Source organism: Vicugna pacos, chromosome 11, assembly GCF_048564905.1.
Source record: "Vicugna pacos chromosome 11, VicPac4, whole genome shotgun sequence".
NCBI lineage: Eukaryota > Metazoa > Chordata > Mammalia > Artiodactyla > Camelidae > Vicugna > Vicugna pacos.
Genome location: NC_132997.1, coordinates 48,146,238 through 48,158,680, shown reverse-complemented (window position 1 = coordinate 48,158,680; position 12,443 = coordinate 48,146,238). Strand labels below are relative to the sequence as shown.

The window sequence follows — 12,443 nt, the reverse complement described above, 5'->3', positions numbered from 1 at the left end:
GCCCGTGTGCATCCCTCTCTGCATGGCTCCCAAATCTCTGAATCTCCGAGAGGCCAGGAGTGTCTGTTTCCCAGATCACAGCCAAAATGGAAGGGGAAGACAAATCTGTTCTGTTTGGTTTCCATAGATTCGACCCAGAGATTAACTGCCAAGGTCTCGATGACACATACCATATCAATCACAGGCTAAATGTCATAATGAGAGCTGGGCAGGTTGTCAAGAGAGGCCTCCAGGTTCCTGTTACAGCTTCATATTTGAAGGTTTGGTCCCAGGAAACTAAACGCCAACCTGAAGGCTACTTAGCCTGTATGTGCAGCATCAGCCTGCCTCTTCCTCAAAGGATAGCAAACTCAGGCTCCTTCCTGGAGGGGCCAGGCAGGTAATGTAGAGGAGGGAAGTGGGCTGGTTGTTAAAGAACAAAACAAACAAGCAAAAACCTAACTCTTGGCCTCAGGCAGGAGACATCAAGGAGTGGCGGGGACTGTGGCACAGTAGAGAGCAAGTGCCCCGCTGGGGCAACAGCTTGGCATTCTATGTGGGAAGGCAAGCCCAGATTGTTGGATATTTTTATGAAAAGTCAGAAAGCCAGAGTTTTGTGAGAAGTCTGCCGATTTAACATTTTTAAATCGGCAGACAGTGGTAGCAGAGGCTCTCCTTGCCCGAGGAAGGAGCCATTCCTCAGCTCAGATCGCTGCAGTGTAAGTGGACAGTTCCCTTATACACCAAAGTCTTCCTCCCTCAAGCCGCTGTGTTTCCCAGCTTGAGGGTATTTTTCTGGTCTTTGCGCTGATCAGGGAGTTACCCACTCCTTGGAGCACCTTGTAAATCAACAACTTGCTCCCAAACCCTGGTCTCAAGGTCTGCCTTTGAGGGAACCCAAAGTGAGATGCTGCTAATTTGAAAACTTTTGAAGGTACCATGATAACAGAGAACACAGAGGCCAAGTGGTACTTGACCTCTAAGGCCTGGAGTGCCATTTCCCTCCATGAAACCGTGGCCTTGCCTTTGAGGAGCTCTTTCCAGGAATAATAAAAACAAGGACCCCTTGTTCATTCTGACTCCATCTCAGACTTTTCAGTGGTCCAGCTTGCATTTGGTTAAAAGTTTCCCTTGCCCAATGAGGAAAGGCTTTAATCTGAATTCAAGACTATAATTTTGATACCTTGATTTGACTTTATGTGGGGAAAAAAAACCCCTGTATATAGGTTTTATTTAATTAGGGAAAAAAAATCAGAATATCAATACTATGGGCAAGGGCAGGAGTCAGGGAGATTATTTTTTCTGTTTTCTATTTTGGGATTCTTTTAATAAATAATCATATTTCATAATAAATATCTGTGCCTGTAGTTTTTAATTATGCTGGCCCCATAGAACAATCTGGGCTGGACGCTGCTTGTGACTTCTCATTTGTGACCTCTTCTTCGTCTTACTTGCTGCCAGGACCTGGTGCTTTTCTGGGGCTTCTCTGCCTCTGTGTCCCCTACTCCCCACATTTGGCCCTTCTCTGCTCTCACAGCCCCAGCAATCACTGAGGACTCTCAGATCTACAAGTTTCCCCCTCCCTGAGCTTCACTTTCTTCCGTGATAAAACAGAGCTATATAGCAAGGGGGGTAAAAATGCTTTTTAAAACAAACAAAAAACTCAACCTGAATTATTCTTTCTAAGGTGGAGAATGGGAGGAGCCCATGTGGAGAGATGCATCATTCATTTCCATGGGAAAATTAAATCTCCACATGGACCCCTTGAGCCTGCAGAGACTTGCCAGGTAGCCAGGCCCAGGAGTGTGAGCCACCGAACAGGCCTCCTGCTTAACAAAAGACACCATTTGAGGATGGGGAAAAGGTAAGTCCTAAAGCATGATTTGGAATGTGGTGGAGTGAATGAAGAAAGCTAAATTTTTCTGTACAAGAAAGCAAGGGGTTTCTGAGCCACTAGAACATCCCCAGAAGGGGTGTGAGGGGCCCTGCTGCAGGGCTGGGGAGGGAGGGCGTGGGGCCAGAGACAGCCAGGTGAGGAGACACAGCCACAGGACTCCTGAGACCAGGGACCCCAGTGTGTAACTTTGCAGTGCCCCCTGGATGTGTCAGCTGTCTCTTTGTCACCTTAAACCTTCAATGAAATTGTTAGACAGGATAGACAGCTGTGTTCATGGTGGTTTTGAGACATCAGTCGGGAAGAGGCTTGTGCTGGTGGCGAGAAGAGACCAGAAGTCTATGAAGCAGCAAGTACAGTATGATTCTGTGCTTATACAAAAATACATTTCACCGGAATATTAACACTGGCTATATGCTTATTTTAGGATGATGAAATTGTATGTGAATCTTCTTCTTTTTAAGGAAATATCTTTTCTAAAATCTCTATGATGTGCATATATTACTTGAATATATAGAGAGGGAAAAAAAGCCTGTGAAAATTCCATTTTAGAATTGATGTGGATAGAATAGATGCTCACCCTAAACCTGCAGGCCGAGGCACAGGAAAGTGGCCATCAGGACAAGGCCTGACCAGGCGTTCCTCACATCTCTGAGCGCCCTCCCAGTCAGTGTGTGCTCCTGGAAGGCAGGACTGTGTCCTTGGGCCCTCTGGTGGCAGAGCCAAGCCTAGGTCGTATCAGAGGGTCATTTTGTTCCTCAGTGCTTCCCAGAAAACCAGAAGGGAATCAAGTTTTATGGGTCCTGAAGTTTACAGAATTTCTTTAAGAAAAAAAAAACCAAATATGTGCAGGGCCTTACAAGAGGCTGGTGCAAGTGTGGGGTTCTGAAGGGGTAAATTCACCTCTGAAGGAAGCTTGCTCCCCCTCTGACTGGAGACAAGATCAACTGAAGTGCACATCACCCCTCCCCATCCCATGGGGCTCTTTGACTTGCCTTAGCCTGGTCTTGGTTTCGGCTAAGTCACCCAGCATGAGGGGTGCTCTGGTGGGTCATGAGTGGCCATGGGAAGTGGCCTTGTTTTTACCTCCCAAGTTAGGAGTTAGGCCTGGCCCTGCCCACTCCCACCTGCCCCTGAGCCTTACTCACACATCCCTCTGTTAAGCACTAGGGATGGGCTGGGCCAAAGAGGTCTCTGCCTTCTAGTCTAGTAGAGCAGTTTATAATCTGATCTTTTAAAAAAAATTGTCTCCCTTTGAAGGTATTCTGTATCTGTGGATGTCACATATTTACCCTCCTAATGCGCTGGGATCATGGGGGAAATTAGTCTGTGTTGAAAATGCATGCCCACCACATTTCTTCCATGACACCACCTAAGTTGGGCTTGGAATGTTCCTTGAAAGAAGAGGGAGGGTAAAAAGATTCCTGTGGTTGGGAAAATTACTGTATTAGGAGAGTAATACGTACTGCTGGGGTATGTGGAGGGGTAGAAATTGGCAGCAGTGTATGTATATAAATACACATATTTTTAATTTACTGCAAGTCATACTTGGCTTTATGCATCTTAAATCTACAAAAATGATCCCAACTAGGAAATAAACAATGTGGGATTTTTAAAAAATTAAAACCTGGATGTGAAAACCCCAGGAATTTTTTGTTGCCTATAATTTAATTCCTAATGTATCAGATACAATCCAAGTTTAACAGATTTTTTTTTGATTCTGGCAAGTATGTTAATAGGAAGCAATTATGTGAATTAATATAAAATCCTTTTATTAAAAAAACCCCAGAAAAGCCCTCATTTAAAGAGGTAATTTAATATTCCTTCTACGATGGTGTTGATGCCATCAAATTGTTTGATTAACTCTTCAAATGGTTTCAGAGCGCTTCAGGGAGGTAATTTATGAACTCCTAATTGATTCCCCCAATCTTGGTTTGGCAGAGCTGGGCCTCCTGGAAACTGGGGAGCCTGGAGACCCACATGTGGCTTCCTTCTCAGACAGGGGAGCTGGCCAGGATGGACTTGACCCCTGCGGCCAGTGCAGTGAGGGAGAGGAGGCTCTGGCACGGGAGACAAGAGGCCAGCATGTCTGCCCAGGCCAGTTGTGGTGGAAACACTGCAGGCAATTACACAGCTCATGAATTCAGGAATAGATGGCCCTTTAGCCCACCTCATTCAAGAATCATTTCCCACTATGTGTCACCTCAGAACATGAAGCTTCCTTGTGGGGGGGTAGACTGTGGGGTGTGCCCCTCACCATGGGCTCACCACCCCTGCATTGCCCTGTCCCAGCCACTGTTCCTCACTAGGCCTGTCTTGGTGCTGCACGGAGGAGGCTGCAGACCTTGGGAAGGATATAGGCCAGGCCCCCGCCTCTTCAGGCTGCCACAAAAGCTCACTGAGAAACTAAGGCCCTGGCAGGACCCAGGGAAGTGATCATACAGGTGGTAACTTTTATCGTGTGCCTGGTGATTATCTACTCTCGAAACCTCCTAGGGAGGGAAATGGCTGGCCCCACTTTGGAGATGAGAAAAATGAGGGTCAGAGAGTTTAGTAACAGGACACCAAACTAGTTAGTGGTGTGACTGGGACTCAACCTAGGCAGCCGAGCATCCCCACCCAGGTCAATAGATAGGTCACTGTATTCTTGGTTGCAGAGTATGCTCCTGAGGGTGGGCCTAGGCCTGGGCCTCCCTCCCCAGGTGAGGCCCAGACTGGTGTGAGGTGCTGGAAAGAGCTCCCACAGGCCTTGAAGTCTCATGGACCCAAACTTCAGCTCCCTCATCTGTAGAATGGGGGTGATATCTGCTTCGCTGGTTGTTGGGTAAAGAAGATACTATAAGTCCTTGGCACATTGACATGGACTCAGAGAATGTTTTCAGGAAAGGGGACAAGGAGGTGATGGGGCATGGAGAATTCCCAGCCATGTTGGGAGCCAAGTTGTGAGTCCAGAGTAAGGGAGTGGGGGTAGAGCCGTTTGGCGGGGGCAAGGGGTCTCAGTAGGGTGGTTGTGGGAAATGGGATGGGGCGAAAATTAGCCTGAACATTCTCCTGTGGGTGATGGGGCTCATTTGCTCATGTGTGAAGTACAAGCAAGGCTTTTGGGAGGAGGAAAAAGGACTCTCTCTGGGCTGTTAATATCTGGTAGCCATGCCAGGCTGCTGTGAGACTTGACCTCCTATCTACTGTGGGGCCAGAAACATCAAAGATCACCTGAAGCAAAAATTCAAATGCCATCTGCCCTGGATTAGGGCTGGGAGGACAAACGGAGCTACGAGCCCTGGCACCAGGACCTGGAGTGGCCGTGCCCAGGGTGGAGTTCATATGTGGAGGGAAGTGCCCCCATGTCATCCTCCGGAGGGGCACCAGAGTGCAGTGGCTACACCGTCAGACTCTGAGGCACAGCAGCCTCAGCCTCACTGCGGTCTGGGTTGTGTGCTGCTGGGCAGACCGCTCCACCGCTTCGTGCCTCAGTCTCCTCATCTGAAACGAAGCTGATGAGGTGCGCTCCTCCTGGGGCTGCTGCAGTCCTGAGGAGTGAGGGCATGGCTGCCTACTTGGAAGGAGAGCTCTTGGGATGATGCTTGGCACACGGTCAGCACCAGGACTCATTTCCGATTCACAGGGTTGTGTAATGTCTGGGGAAGGCTAGCCCCAGCACCGTGGAGGGCAGGCTGCCCCTCCCCAAGTGGACTCAGCTGAGCATCGATTGGCACAGTTGCAGGAAACGCTAAAAGCCAAACCTCTGGCCTCTGTTTCCCTCTCCGTTCCGCACCCTCTGTGAGGTTGTCAACAGCCACAGGAACTGCACCGTCAGTCAGGACTCAGAGTCCCCTCCAGCCCAGTGCCACCCGGGACTGAAATGTCCTCAGGGAGGGTTTCCAGCTCATCAGATGGTGGAGGACCATCGCCTCCCCTCTCACCCTCAGCACAGATCTGCTTTTGTCCCTGAAAGAGCCTTCAGAGCCAGCTGACCTTCCCCTCACTCCTCAGACCCTTTCCCACGTTCCACCTCAACCCCCATGCCCAAGGCTCTTTCCCTGTATAGCACTGAACTTAGAAGCCCTTCAAGTGTTGTTTACAAATGTCACTTGGGGGGAACAGAATGATTTTGTCACGAGGAGAACAAGGAGGGGCTGCAATGGAAAATTCAGAGCAACAGGACAAACACTAGGCCCTCGGATGCTGGGGCCTTAAGTGAGAAGCACCCCCGCCCCAGGCTCTCTCCCATCGTTCTGGGGAGTTGCCCCCTGGAATGTTTTCAGAGCTCCCCACTCCCAACTCTTGGGTTCCAGGCCCATGAAGTGCCACTGGGGCCACAGGACAAGGGCCCAGGGCCTAATGGGGGAGCCCTGGTCTGAGATGCCGGACATCTTCCCACCTTCCAGCCTACATGCATTGCTGTCTTGGTCAAGAGGCTGTGTCCCTCAGTGACCCAGTCTCTCCATCTCCACCAGAGCAGTCATCCCCAACCCCAACCTCCCACCAGGGCTGGGAAAAGCTTCCAAAATAGTCACTCTGTCCAAATGGTGCTTAGCATTACCCAGGACACAGGAAGAATTCTCGTCCCTGGGGTTTTGAGTACTTACTTGTAATGTGTGCCGCCCCACGCAGGATGTGAGTCACTACGGGTGTCTCCATTCCGCCCCCACCTCCCGCTGAGGTTTTTTTCCCCTCTGCTGGCTAAATGGATAACTGTAGAACCTTGCTGGAATATGATACATGATACAATGCATCCAGTGCCTCAGAAGGGCCCGATGGGCTTTAACTCACCCTATTATGCTTTAGAAATGTTCACTGAACTGGAAGCTTAGATTTAGAGGAAGAGAAGTGGAGAAAATTCCTTGAAATCTCTCGAGAAAGATGGGGCAACAAGAAGCCCGTCATACTAGAAGGATGTCAGCTGCTCTCAGCCGCTCCAGAAGCAGCGTGGAAAGAGGGCTCCTAATTCCCATACCCAGGCTCCCAGAGAACAATTGACTGGACACACAAGGTGCCACCCTCCCCACCCAGGGGCCTTACCTGTGCTCACCGGGTACTGGCCAGGTCAGGAGGTGCTGGTCTGTGGGGCGTGTGGCGGCTGCACACCCGGCCACCCCGACTGGCATCCAAGAGCCTATTTTTAGGGTCAGATCTGCTGACGCTGACCTTGTCCTGCCCAATCTGAGAAGAGACCTGTGGCATCTGCTTGCAAAATGATTCACCCGTGTGACCTGAAACCCTTGACTTTGGGAGTCCTGTACCTGGAGCCCACACGCTTGTCCCTGGCCTGGCCACGGAGGCAGGACACGCAGCCACTAGGGCGGGGCCAGGCGGGGGATTTCCCAGCTTTGTTTTCTTGGGATGGACGAGGCCAGGTGCCTGCAGGGCCCTGCCCGGGGCTCTGTCCGGGAACAGCTGGCAGGCGGGAGATTGGCCTGCTGGCACAGAGCCCATGGGAGGATTGGGGGTGTCCATCCTGGAGAACTTTCCAGTCCACACTTTTCCAGGAGTTTGTGGGGCCATCTCTGGGGAGTGGGTGAAATGAATGCTACATCACGCAGGGTGATCAGTGAACCACCTCCGCCTCCCAGAGAAACTCTTGTAGCTTGGGTTCATTTGCATTGTGTTGCTATCTGTGAGACCACCGGCAAGTGTCTAATCCATGTGGGCTTTAATGGGGAAAATAGTCATAATGCCACCTTTTTATGTTGTCATGAGGTTTAAATGAGATGAAGTACGGAAAGTTCTCAGCACAGTGCCTGGCACAGGCTAAACATTTAAAAAATGCGAGGTGATGCTAGGATCCCCAGAATATTCCCAATTCAGCAGTCTTTCCCAGGTCTCTCTTCTTGGCGGTTCTTTCTCTAACATCCTGCCTCTTTGGCTCCAGCCTTCTTTGCTCCAGGAGCCCCACCAGCAACCCTACCACTGGGGTCCTCCTTTTTAGGGCTGATGGGCAAAGCCCTGTCCAGGCTTCCCTATTTTTCTAGTAAAATCTTTCCACGGCTTTTTACAGTTCCTTATAATGAATGACGTGGTTTTCCATCCTTCCCTATCCTGTCACCCTCTTTGGGCATCCTTCAATGTATGAAGGATTAGAGGGAGCAGGAAGGGGGTCACCAGTCTTCCCACATCCTTCACTTAATAGGGTCTCATGTCAGGGTCATTAATCCTGTTCTCTGTAGCTTTGTATTCAGCAAACCAAAGATCTTCCCCACAATTTTCATGTTCAGCTACTGTCAGTTTTATTTAGAGCAGTTATTTCTTCCAGTATTTTTCATTGTGAAACTGCTAAGACTTTGCTTTTATTAATTTCTTGGTGCAGAGACTAGTCACAAGGCAGGGACTCTGGATCTAAGTGTACAAGGAGGTCCAAGCGTCCCTGCTGTCAAGTACTGGAGTCAGAGCAGCAGGGCCAAAGCCCCTTCTGCAATCATCCCACAAACTTACAGGAGTCAGAAATGCTGGACCTGACACAGACTGAAGGAAGATTTCCGTCTAGCTAGGAGCCTGGTGGGTCAGTCCCTGCCCTAGCCCCATCCCAGGTCAATGCTAGGGAGGCACGAGGAGCTGCTGAAGATGCAGTTTCAGCAAGGGGCAAAAATCAGATGTCTAAAGACACCTGAGACACACAGATAGCTGATAAGAGAGGGAGACAGTATTTCACACTGTCTAGAAGGATGGCCTAGTAAATAAAGCCAAGAAAAGAATGCGGTGAGCTGCTGGATTATCACCCCCGTTAGAGTAGCCCCTGAATGTGGTGAGCAGAAGAGTGGTGCGCCTCTCCCCACTACCCCACATGCTCCCAATCCTACACACATTAAAGCAAGCCCAAACAGGCAGCACCGTGGGAGCCTCAGATAGCTGGTCCTCCACCATCCCTGCTGGCGGGCCACCGCCTGTTGAGACCGGAGTCCAGTGAGGAGAGCCCTTCATCCTGGGACATGGGGCAGGGCCGAAACGGCGGCCGCCCCTTCGCCCGTCACGCACTGCACGTTTGTGGGGAACCTGGTGCTAAACCATTCGTAGGGGACCTGCTTCTGGGTCAGGGTTTGGTATGTAGCAGAGCAGCTCCCTCACTGTGATCTATTGAAAGTCAGCCATCGACACAAGGGTTTGTTAAAAAAAAAAAAATTAAAATCATATATAGAAAGAAAGAAAAAAATGCCCAAAACAGGGTGACAAAGGGTGGGAAACCACCTCATTAATTATGAGGAACTATAGGAAGTCCTGGGAGGAGCTTATTAGAAAAGAGTAGTGGTGGTAGCAGGAGTTACCTGGTCTGTCTTTAGGAGCTGAAGGGCTGACCTAGAGAAACAAGCAAAGCCTCTGCACAACCCTCAGGGCAGAACTCGGGCCGTGGGTAGATGCCCCAAAGCTGCCTTGTGTGGATGCAGCAAACACACTATTATGCCAGATGGGAGCAAGCCAGGTAACCGTCGGCTAGTCTCAGAGATGTCTCCAACTGTTCCAGGCTCAAGGACAGTCCGCCAGAACTCTGTACAACAAACAGTAAGCGGCACTAGTGCAGGTAAAGTATGGTCTGTAGAAAGAGCTGTTATTTTCATTGTAGCTTCTTAGGAACTTACGAATGGCAGCACCTGACATAGGTTTCTCCCTGACACCACCACCTTCTCTGACCTATGTGATTTTCATTAGCAGACTCCTTTTCCCCACAGTCTCCTTCTACTTTCTCCATTTTCACATATAGGTAGACACTGCGGTTTGTCCCAGCTTCTCTGAATGAGAACCACTCTTAGGCCCAGTGGCAAGACACGGTAGGCAGGACACACACACACCCCACCCCGCTCCCAAAGATGCCCACATCCTAATCCCTGGGACCTGTGACTGTGTTACAAGGCAACAGGGAATTGAGGTTGCAGATAGAATTGATGGCTAATCATCTGACCTTAAAAAGGGGAGAGTATCCTGCATCATCCAGGTAAGCCCAGTGTAATCACAAAGGTTCTTAAATGCGGAAGAGAGGCTGAAGAAGACGTTGGAGAGATGCATCGTGAGAAGGACTCAGCTCCTCGTTGCTGGCTTTGAAAATGGAAGAAGGGGCCGCAAGCCAAAGAACAGCCTCTAGAAGCTGGAAAAGGCACGGCAACAGATCCTTCCCTAGAACCTGCAGAAGGAATACAATTCTGCCAACACCTTCGTTTAATCCAGTGAGAACCAAGTCGGGCTTCTGACCTACAGAACTGTAAGATGATAAATGTTGCTTTAAGCCACTAAGTTTGAGGTCATTTGTTACAGCAGCAACAGTATATTAATATATGAGATTTGACTAATGCATGACTTTCCTGGGTCCAAAAGATCCAGAGGCTTCTAGTGCTCTGTGGGCATCTGAGTTTATGTGGACACGGAGTCCAGCTTGAGCCCAGGGGAAAGGGTGTCTTCCCAGACAGAGCCCAGAGGGCCAGGGCCACATCTCTACACATCTCTATGGCAGATATGTCTTGTCTGATGACCGTAAGCCCTCTGCTATCCTAGAGGTCTCGCTCTTCTTTCACACTGAAAAAAAAAAAAAAAAAAAAGAAACGGACTAAGGCCCGTGTTCTTTCTGCAGGACTCTCAGGGCCCTCCACAGCATCTCGAAGGACTGCTTTCCTTCGGGAGGGGTGCAGGTAGGATGGCTCTTGTTTCTCCTGAGCCAGTTTCCCTGTAACCTGCTCACTGGCACCCTCTGGCCTCCCCCTTCTTCACCCTCACCCCAAGCTCAACACCACCCTCTTCTGAGCTCCCTCCAAACCACCACCCACCCAATGCCATTGTGCGCGGCAGAGGGGACCACAGCACAGAGCAGGAGACAACTCCCCATTCAATGTCTGACTCCCTGTTCTTAGAAAACTGTTGGCCGGGCCCCGTCCCCGGGGAATTTCTCCCTGCAGAGACGTCTGTTCTGTACCTGCCATGTTCACATACCTGTATCTCCATTCTGAGTCTCTCCTCCTCTTGTCTAGAGCTCCCTCAAGAGGCTCCAGATTTCTGTTCCCTGAAGATTATGCAAAGCAGGTCAGCTCCCTCCCAAGCAGGATACACTAGGGGCCTCCCTTCCTCATCCAGAAAGCCCACCAAGGCATTTTCCTGGATAAGCCTTCAATCCAAGAGGGGGACTTTTTGATTTCCTTTGACAATATCATTCTTAGACCCTGGTAGCAGGAGCCCCTGACCTGAGGTTGTTTTCCAGAGGTCCACGCATATCTCTCTCCCTCTCTCTCACACACACACACACACACACACACACACACATTGAGATACTGCTAAGCACTCATTAGAATGGCTAAAAACAAACACGAACCCAACAATACCAAACTCCAGTAAGAATTTTGGGGGTGCTGGGGCTGTTCTGTACCTTGGCCATGGTGGTGATTACACAACTATACACATTTATCAGTAAAACTAAGAAGAGTGAACTTTGCTGCATGTTTAAAAATAAAAAAGAATACGGGTGCCTCGTTCACCTGGGATCTGGCTTTTGGCACTGGCAGAGAGTGACTCATAACTCTGTCCACTTCTATGACTAACGCTGTTTGGGCCACAGAGAATGTGTTTCCCCTTGTCTCGCTCTGCGTCCTCAAAATAAAAGGTGACCAAGTCTGAATTCCGTGAAGGTCGGTGGGTTGTGTTGCTGGTAACCTGGGAGTCCAGGGAGGATCTGCGATGTGTAAGCACTTGGGTGAGAGAACAGACAGCTTATCCCACTTAACCAGCCATCCGCTCAGATAGCACGCAAACCTGGTAGCACCGAGCGTCCATTGTGTGTCTGCGTTCTGCTCCAGCGTTCTGGAGGTGACCTGGGATTAGAGTGATATTCACAACAGTTACACAACAACTGAGGGATATTTTGGTACATTAGACAAGCCATAGGGTTCTTCAAAGTGTGTATACATAGAGCTAGATGTAATAAATGTGAAGCATAATACCAGTCCTTTACACTGACTCCTAGGATTGTCACTCATTTTATTTTTATTACCGTAGTCATAAGATTTAACAAAACTCTCAGAGAAGTGACTTAAGATTTTCAGATTTTATTCAGATCTTTTGGATTAAAACTTTGATACTCAATAATTATTTATTACCTTTTATTTAGTAGAGACTTCAAACATTTTAGAAAAAGAATTCTTGAAACGTACACAGAAATATTTTGTTTTTTATTTTCATTTGTTTTGCATTTTGATAAAAATATTTACATTTACTCACTTTGAATTCAGTTACATTTCATTTTTGATCCTGCAGATCAGCTCCATTCAATAGAAGTATGATGCAAGCTAGGTATGCAATTTAGTTTTCTAGCAGCCACATTAAAAAGAAACAGGTGGAATTAATTTTAATAATGAGTTCAGTGGGGGAGGGTATAGCCCAAGTGGTAGAGTGCATGCTTAGCATGCATGAGGTTCTGGGTTCAGTCCCCTCAGTACCTCCTCTAAAAATAAACAAACCTAATTACCTCCCCCCAACCAAAATAAAATAATTAAATAATACAATAATAAATAATGAGTTCAGTCCAGCCGATATTTATGTTTGTGTGTATCTATTTGTATATATACACACTCAACTGACTATGTCCCAAATACTGTCATTT

The 12,443-nt window shown here is 48.8% G+C and overlaps 1 long non-coding RNA gene across 1 annotated transcript in view; it reads left to right on the top strand.

The window, feature by feature from the left end:
* The first annotated feature begins 1,699 nt into the window (after positions 1-1,699).
* Positions 1,700-12,443, top strand: part of LOC140699307 (uncharacterized) — a 28,626-nt gene continuing 17,882 nt past the window's right edge. Inside the window, exon 1 of the long non-coding RNA XR_012077364.1 lies at positions 1,700-1,843. This is a non-coding gene — a long non-coding RNA (uncharacterized lncRNA). The remainder of the gene's footprint in view (positions 1,844-12,443) is intronic.